Genomic DNA, 9131 nt, shown 5'->3' with positions numbered 1-9131 from the left:
GGATGCTTAGTTCCCACTCTCATTGCCCGAGGCTGTCTCCCCTCCATACCTCCTGCCTGTTTGGCTGGGGACTGGCAGCACCCTCTCCGGATAGCCCTGGACGACTGGCCAAGCTTCAGCTGCCTCTCGGAGCAGATAGTGACTCAATCCTTCCTGTGTTTCCCTCAGCTCAACTCTCGTCTCCCTACAAGAGTCTACAAAAATATGGAAATGTAACCTCTGTGTCATTCTGCCAAATATTCCTGAGATCACCCAACGGATTACAGGCAGGGCAGCCAAAAAGACGGCCTGGTTTGTAATGGTTCAGCATGATCAAAAACCAGGCCTGTGAGATGAGAGCTCTGGGGATCTAACCCAAACTGAGAAGTGGCTTTCCCTGTGCTCCCCACAAAGCGATTTCATCTCACTCCCAGTTTCTTTGTCTGTGTAACAGAAATGTGAAATCACTTATCTAAACTAGTGCACAGAAAGGTATCTGGAGTTTAAGACACAGGTGGTATATTAGGAGACTACTGTTCTTTAGCACTGAAGAGAGATCAGAGTAGGTCTTCTAACTCAAGGATATATTGAAATGAAGAAATTCAAACTACATTCAAGCGCATTGGGACATTTGTATTTTGGGGGTATATTCAGAATACTGAACATAGTTTAGAAGGAACTCAAACTATTTTTAAAGAGAAAAGAAGTGACACATGGAAGTTATTTGCATGTTAGCTGGAGAGACATTGAAGGAAATGCAAATTTAACCCTCAGACTGGGAATGACAGAAGTACAACACATTCCACTTCCATGAGATTTAAAAAGTCTCCTCCTCACCACAGATGAGTAGACAGAGCGCTCACAAGCCATTGCAGATCTTGGCTCTGTTCCTTCCAGAAGCTGCTGCCAGAAAATCTTGACCTCTTACTTTCTTACTTTCCTGGAGCACTTTACAACCACATGGTTATAAATAATTTGGGTGACTATAGCGATCACGATCTCTTTGCTAACACACCTCTGCCATCCATAAATTACTTAAGTCATTGGCCTGAGCTCATCTTCCACCCAACACAAGGATCTAAGTGGATTGAGGAAGTGATTTAACTACTGCAATGCATTCTCTGTTTCTTCAATCAGATCTTGGTACAAATGCAATAGGCTTAACACAAGAAGAGCCTCATCTTTACTATTCAAAGACAAACAAACAAGCTAATTATCCCTTCATAAAAAGAAGTGTGCCTGGGAAATGCCTGAGGGCAGCTGCACCCAACTACAGCACATCGGGTACATCAGGTAGCCTGTAATGACTGAACTCGAAATCAAACTGATGTCTCTGGCATGTGTCCAGCAACAGAAAAGGTAAGGTGGAAAACACCAGCTTTTTACACGCTTACAGCTTCACTGCTTGTTCAGTGGGAATCAAAGTTCAATATGAACAGTTCAGTGGGAATTAAAGAGGGTGAGCCGGGAATGCTGCCAATGGTCAACATATCTCAGGGAAAGGTGAGAAGGCAAGTGAAAAGGAGAGGGATGTCCTCAATATGCTGTCAGGATTTGGCAGAGATAGACCGAATTTTTAATTTCCCTCACTGGCTCTAAAATATTCTAGCTATTTCAAAGCATGACCATTGGCCTCATTCCACTATAGCCAAGCATAAAGGGATCAGACCAGGATCACACACCACCATGCATTGTGTTCAGTGTCGTTCACACTTCTGCAGTCAATAGTAACTGCAGAAGAGAAAGCAAACTCCCAAATCACCTTAGCTCTTCTCTCTCTGAACGACTGTAGTTTAATTCACATAAATATATTTTGCCTTTAAAGATTATGCATACTGTTCTAAAATTAAGGCTCTGACTCTGATTCCATCCATGGAATTCCATTCCATCTCGTTGCTACATCTAAACACATATTTAAGTGAGACATATTAAACCAAATTGTCCCCCACATCTGTGTACTCAAAACGTTTAGTCTGGTATCCAGTATTAACCCTGCTTCTGCTAAATTTTACAACCATTTATTTTATTCTGAGCCACATGACTCTTACACAAAGCTACACTTTCACAGGCCCGCCATGAACCCCCACAACCCACACTGTGCTGTACATCAGCACCTCCTACAAGACCAGGACCCACAGGACCAAGAGTCCACACAAGACCACAAGACCAGGAGTCTCCCACAAGACCAGGAGTCCACACTGACATACTGTATACAACTTGGCTGTGGCCATTCTGGATTCCTTAGCGAATCTCTCTTCTTTTGATCATATACATGGTGTGAATCATCTCATGCCAATCTCACGAATGTTATTGATGATATCTCAATAACAGCTCTCTCAGGCTGCTCCAGCTAATCCCCTGACCCCTCAATTCAGCATTACCTAACACTCGGGAAACAGCTGGGTAACAGCATATAATTCCAAGTGATTATTGCCAGTTTCAGGAAGCAGAGCTAGGGTTGCATTAGAAAGTATCTTAATTCCTTACTCTCCGGTTTTCAGAGATCAGAGTGTTACTGAATTGCACGTCCTGAAAGAGCATGACACATTACAAAGCAATTTTAACAATGTGTTAACACATTTTTCTGCAGTGAAACTGGCAGAATTATTGAACTAATGATAAGCTTTTTAAATCACAAGCTCACCCACTTCCTCCTCACCCTTCTGCATGCAAGCCTCTCTTCCTTTGTGTGGCCATTACATTCAGAAATAAAATGACATGGTTTATCTCTCATAAGTCTTTAATGCACTGTTGGCCCAGTTTTTCTGGCTTAAGAGCTTATGTATGGTACACTTGTTGGCTATTTACGTAGTCATAAACCTAATAAGTTTGTATTTTATCTATGTGAACTATTCTGTAGAGTGTAAAATACGTACATTTTTCCCTAAAGAGCAGTATGAATGTATTAGAACTGATGTGGAATACTGGAAAATAACCTCCTGCAAAGACTGCAGCCACCTTCAGTTTCTACCTGCAACTGTTCTAAGTGTTGTTAATCAGACAAGGTGAAACCTGAACAGACACACACGAATGGGAGAAGATTTAATGAATACCTTTATTATTCAGTTTATGAAGCTGTAATGTCCTTGTGCTCAGGACTTGTAAAAGGGTATCAAATCTTCACAAAGAACACCTGGTACTGTGTCTTTGTATATAACACGGTGCCTGCTCCACTTTGCACGTATTTACCCTTGTTTTGTACCCTGGTTGCTACAGGTCCTAAACAAATGAAGGAATGCATCATTTCATCTATACAGGAGGTGGCAGAGTACACAAGATGAAGTTCATGGGATACATTAATAAAGAAGAAACAGGAGAAATAAAATTGAAGTAGAAATTTGGCGGAGGGACTTTCTACAAAGGGGAAATGGTGTTAAAATGCTGAGAACATACAGATGAGTAATGGCTCCACTGGAAAGACTAATTAGTAGTCTGGGCATTAGATCTGAAAACTAGATACCACTCGTTCAACTGTTCAGGACAGACAACTGCTCAACTGCTGGCTCAACTGTTCAAGGAGCTCTATGCCCTTCAACATGGAGGATTTTCACTTATGTTTTCACAGTCATAAGAGGTTTCGCTATACTGTTTAAATAAGGGAGGAAATTCCTCCATGCTAGTACAAATAAATCTTTATAGATTGTTTTGTGAATCATATTAATCTATGAAATCTGAAACCCGTGTACTGCATTGACCTTCATACATTCAATTGTCCCCAGGTTTAGACCTCTTATTGACAGTTCATATAACAAGAGAATAAGTCTAAATGTATAGGGATGAGATCAAAACTAGACTTTTCAACATAATTCTTCATTCCCTGACTTTCATTACTTAATGAAGTGTTGTTGATTTGCATGGTGTGATTCCTTTGTGGCTTTCTGTGTCTCCATCTAGTTAAAAGAAGCTGTTAAAAGATAGGCATACATGTTTTCCAGCAACACCTAATGACTACATCCTCTTCAAACAGCCACTATTTCGAGTCACAGCACTCAGAAAGCTTTAAAAAATTTGTGAAGGAGATTTACAGGGAAGCACATGAAACAAAACCTAATGGATTTCCTTTCCTATCACATGAACACCATGATACTAGGATAAATATTTGGTAGATTAAGAAACACAGGTTTGTTTCTCTAAAAACACAAAGCAAGCAAGCCTATGGGTGAATTGTTCTGTGGCACTTTGCCTCCTACCCAAATTTCATTCAGATTTCGTTACACACAGAAACAATGCTATAGAAGTGAAATACATCAGAAAACAGAAATAACGAAGAGTCGGACAAAAACCATTCACAAATGTGGGAAGAGTAATGTCAGCCATTAACTATACAAGTTTGGAAAGAACTCAGCCTGTGAGCAAGGTACTCCTATAATTTCTTGTTAGAGGAGCTTTGCGCTTTACAGTAAACTTTCAGCAATTTATAGTGGGTAACTTAACTAAATGGTTGGCATCATTCAGGCCGGTACCCCTTCCCACTTCCAGTGAAAAGAAATCAAGGACTGGTGCCCTTAAAAAGTTCCTGCTGCCACTCTTCCCTCCTAGCTCCTGTTCAGGCCCATGCAGCAAAAGGCTCTTGTGTGCTGCAGTCCTGACCTGCAGAAGTCAGGTTGGCAAAGCAGGTTCTGCATGTGCTTTATTCTTCCTGCTTTAACTACTGCTGTTTCCCCTTTCTTGCAGAGACTTCACTGAGGGATCAGCAGGTGCATGCAGCAGAGGTCCCCCTGTCCCAGTTTTCCAGTTCTAACAGCAGAAATGAAGAAAGAAGCAGATCCTGTCATTAACAATGGATTCTGGCACATTTTATATCCCTGACGCTTAAGAGGTTCTCTGGCTTTGCTATATTGGGAACTGATCTGCCACCAGCCTCTCATAATGTCCTACTCATTTCCCTGTCCTGATATTAAAGTGTCTGGGCAACTTTCTCTATGAAAAGTCCTTCCTTAGACTTCTGAAGTCAATGGAGAACATCTGAGATGCAGGTAACCATTTCAGCAATGCATCCAGCAAGGAAAGGGTTGATTTTGATATTTAAAGAGTTGAAATCAAAGAAAGTGAAGAGAAAATGGATAGTAAGGGGGGCAAGAATAAAACAGTGAGTTTGCTGAGTAGGAAGGACTGTTGAGTTTGGGGAGCACAAGAGGTAGTAATTCTCAAAAAGGGAATGGTGAGAAGAGCTGAGAATCTCATTCCTCAGAGAGGTGTGTATGAGATACAACCTGATATCCAAGAATGATGTTTGGAAGACTGCAAGAATTACAACATAGAGTAAATACAAGTTGGATATGGATATACAAACTGTTTCACTGAGAGTACATAGGATTCTCCTAAAGGAGGAGGGACTGTGCTCTGTTTCTGATGCAAGTAAGATGCCAAAGCAAATGCTGTGGGAACACATGGCAAGCTGCAGAACTGTGGATGACTTAAGACATAAGCATCACAAATGTGGAAAAAGAGATACTGCCCTGGCAGCATGGAGAAGCAGGTCTGGTTTTAACGTGGCCTGCAATGCTGAGCCCTGACACTGTGAAAACGGGGAGTGGAAATAAACATCCAGGTGCTTTTTCCAGGCAGGGAGATTTCATCACAGTGGCATGGCTAAGCCCTAGGTACACAGAGCACTTTTCAGGAGTGGTGTCGGAGCATCAGATATGTACCAGTTTATCAGGTAGCATTACTCGCTTGCCATTATTAATGAGACAAAACGAACCTCTTCTCAGATACGTGATTACCACTACCAGCTGCCTTCCTCTGCTAAGTTCAGCAGCAGAAGAGCACACTGCTTGTGCCAGGGCTCCCTCCCTGCTGCCTGCACAGCCCACAGGTACCATTTTGTTGAACAACCACCCCAATGCCCCCCTCCTCCCTCAGGAGAGCTGCTCCCCTCCCTCGCTGCCACCACCGGCTGCTCAGGGCAGGCTGCAGGTGGGCGACAGCCCTGGCGGCCATGTCCCTGCTGCCCCCAGCTCGGCCTATGCCAGCAGCTGCCCTACGCAGCCACTTGTGCCTCATGAAGGCAGGCAAGAGCTCAGCGATATCCCGCCATGTCCTGCCCCCCCGGCACTACATTTCCCAGCAGCCCTGGGGGCGACAGGCGCCATGGCCGCTGCGGGGGCCGCTGGGACAGCCGTTAGCGGGGCGAACCCCAACGGCTGCCCGTGAGGGGAGCGCGGCGGCCTCTTCTCCCCGGGTTTGGGAGGGCGCGGTTTAAGTTGACGAAGGCAAACAGGCAGCTAGAGCTGCAACTAAAGCTCGGCTGCCGGCAACCCGTGTAAATGCTTACCGCATAAGTGTTTGCATATGGATTTAGAGGGGCCGGTGCGTGACAGCAGCGGTGTCCGGAGTTCGGTCCCTTGCCTCTGCTTTCCAGTTTTAGTGGAGCACTAGTGGCTCTATGCACCATATGAAAGGAGGGGATTGGGTTTTGTAAGTGCATAACGTAAAGAAAAACAAGACTGCTTACTCAGTCCCTATTCCTGCTGAGCCCAGTGATGGCAGCACCAAGAGACAGAGAGAACGAGGAGGTTCTCAGCTGGCTCCCAGGTGGTTACATGGAGGAAACTGGCCCTGGCTTCTGAGGGCTCGGTACTAAAAAGATCGATTTTGAAAATCATTTATTAAATTTACGGTATCTGTAACCACACAGATCCTGGAGAGTAACGGCTGCTAGAGAATTACCATGCCTATCTACCACGTTTATGAGCATTTGTTCAAACCAGAGTCAAAGCTCAGCCCTGGGGAGGCAGGGGCTATGGTTGTGCACTGTTCTCACCCTAAAGGCCTGTGTAGCCCACTTCTTATGTTACCTGAGATTTGCAGCCTCGTCACACGGCTTTTTGTTTCTTGGGGCTTTTTGGTCTTCCCTAGAAAAGACGGGGAGCATGAGAACGGTAGCTGGGCCATCACTTTGGCCACACCTCCTTGACCACTGTTTTCTCTCTGTTACACCAAACACAAAAAGGCAGGCTAGCAAAGCACTGTAAACAAGCAAGCCAAAACCACACCCACAAGTATTTGGGAGTGCAAATAAACAAATGCAGACAACATGAAAATAAGAACTGAATCTTCAAATCTTAGGTTCAGTTTTGGTTGCTTCTAACTGAAAACCATTGGAACAAAACTGCAAAAGCTGCCCTGTGGTTCTTCTTCTCTCAAAAAGTTACTAGATCGTTGTTTTCCTTCAAGAAGTTTGGATGGCCCTTTGGTTAAAAAGAAAGAAAGAAAGAAAGAAAGAAAGAAAGAAAGAAAGAAAGAAAGAAAGAAAGAAAGAAAGAAAGAAAGAAAGAAAGAAAGAAAGAAGGAAGGAAGAAGGAAGGAAGGAAGGAAGGAGGAAGGAAGGAAGGAAGGAAGGAAGGAAGGAAGGAAGGAAGGAAGGAAGGAAGGAAGGAAGGAAGGAAGGAAGGAAGGAAGGAAGGAAGGAAGGAAGGAAGGAAGGAAGGAAGGAAGGAAGGAAGGAAGGAAGGAAGGAAGGAAGGAAGGAAGGAAGGAAGGAAGGAAGGAAGGAAGGAAAAGGATGGACATCTCTGCTGAACACAATGGGAAGCTTTTTCCCACTTTCCTTGCTGATCTTCCCTTGTGAAAATATTTTTTCCATCTCAGTTTGCAGATGCCTAGAAATTTTCCAGTGAAGCTACATGTCCCCATATGGCAAAATCAAGCTCAATGAGAAGACATTTACTTTTTTAGTTATCCTTGTCACAGATAATCAACAGATTACACAATCCATGGATCACAGTCTGAAATGCAACAGATAGGCTAAGTTTTGCACCTCAGAGGTACCTGGTGCCTTCAATAATTATTCACTTCCCTTGACTGCTACAGTATAAATAATATGTACCTACATTCTCCAGCCTATAAAGGAGGTAAAGAGAATAAAACATGAGGCTTTTATTGTACATGGGTAACATAACAATATGGATAAATTGAAATCATACATTTTGCATTCAAAAGTTCTTTCCTCCTCCTCCACCCCCCCAACCCCCCCCACGCCCCCTCCCCCCCCCACCCCCCCCAAAATTCACACAGATTATCCAGAGCTCAAAAGGCAGAAAAGCGACGTTTCCATAGTTATTCAGAAGCTGCTGTAATGTGCGAGTATGTCAACTGCCTTTGCTCCATTTATCCATCAGGACCATTAAACACAAAACTATTTTCTGTGGCTTCAGAAGTCCCTGAACTGAGTGTGTCTGTATGCACTGGGGAAATATCACTTGTATGCTTTCCCTGTTCTTATACTGTTTTCCTAAGTACGTGCTGCTGGTTACCTGAGAAGTAAAATACTGGGTTAAATAGATGTTTTGTCTAATACAGTATGGCTGTTCTTCTGTAAAGAACTATTTTACAGCCAGTACTGTATAGACACATGAATCAGTCATGTCAGATCGACCATGTAACTTAGCCTTCTGAAATGAAATACTTCTTTCTTTAAACTGCTGCTTTGAAGAATAAGAATATTCTCCATGATCGCTTTACAAAATGCCCAATACTTATCTATAAATGAACTGATTGCTGAATTTCTGAAAAGAGCTTTCTAGGACTAAGGGTGGTGAGTGAAAGGGCAATTTCTTTTGTTTCATTTGAAATTTGAGGACAACATTCACCTGTGTGACCTACTTATTTATTTTAAGAAACTGAATTTATGTCGTCCAAATCATTAGAGATTTTATATTCCTCTATCATACCTATCACCTTTCAACTCTCTTCCAAACTATTGAAAAGTCTCTTAAGCAAAAGCTGTTACGTACTTTAACCATCCTTATCAGTCTTCTGCATACCTTTTGAGTTCTACTAGAAATGGGGGGAAGGTGCAGGGGGATTAGTATTCACTCGGTGTTGAAGACAGGGGTGCACTATGTTTTTAAATCATGGCCTGATTATTGCTTTTTATTTCTGTTTCTTCCCCTAAAAACTATCACTTCATTTCAGGTTTTTCTTAAATTCTCACAGCGCTCCTAGAACTCTTTCCCCAGTACAGAGACCCTTGTTTTGGTTTCAAAAGTAAGCAATTATATCAGCCTGACAGATTGTGAAACAAAGTCCAGAATATGCTGTAAACCAACTGCACTAACCCAAATCCTTACATTTTAGAAGCAGTCTAAAAGCAGGCTCAGTCGTCATGTTTTTGTCCAACCATAATTTTCAAGGAAAGGGAAGGAGGC

Source organism: Anser brachyrhynchus (assembly GCF_964034855.1).
Source record: "Anser brachyrhynchus genome assembly, chromosome: 2".
NCBI classification, from domain to species: domain Eukaryota; kingdom Metazoa; phylum Chordata; class Aves; order Anseriformes; family Anatidae; genus Anser; species Anser brachyrhynchus.
The sequence above is the reverse complement of the archived record's forward strand: the minus strand, read 5'-3'. Positions refer to the sequence as shown.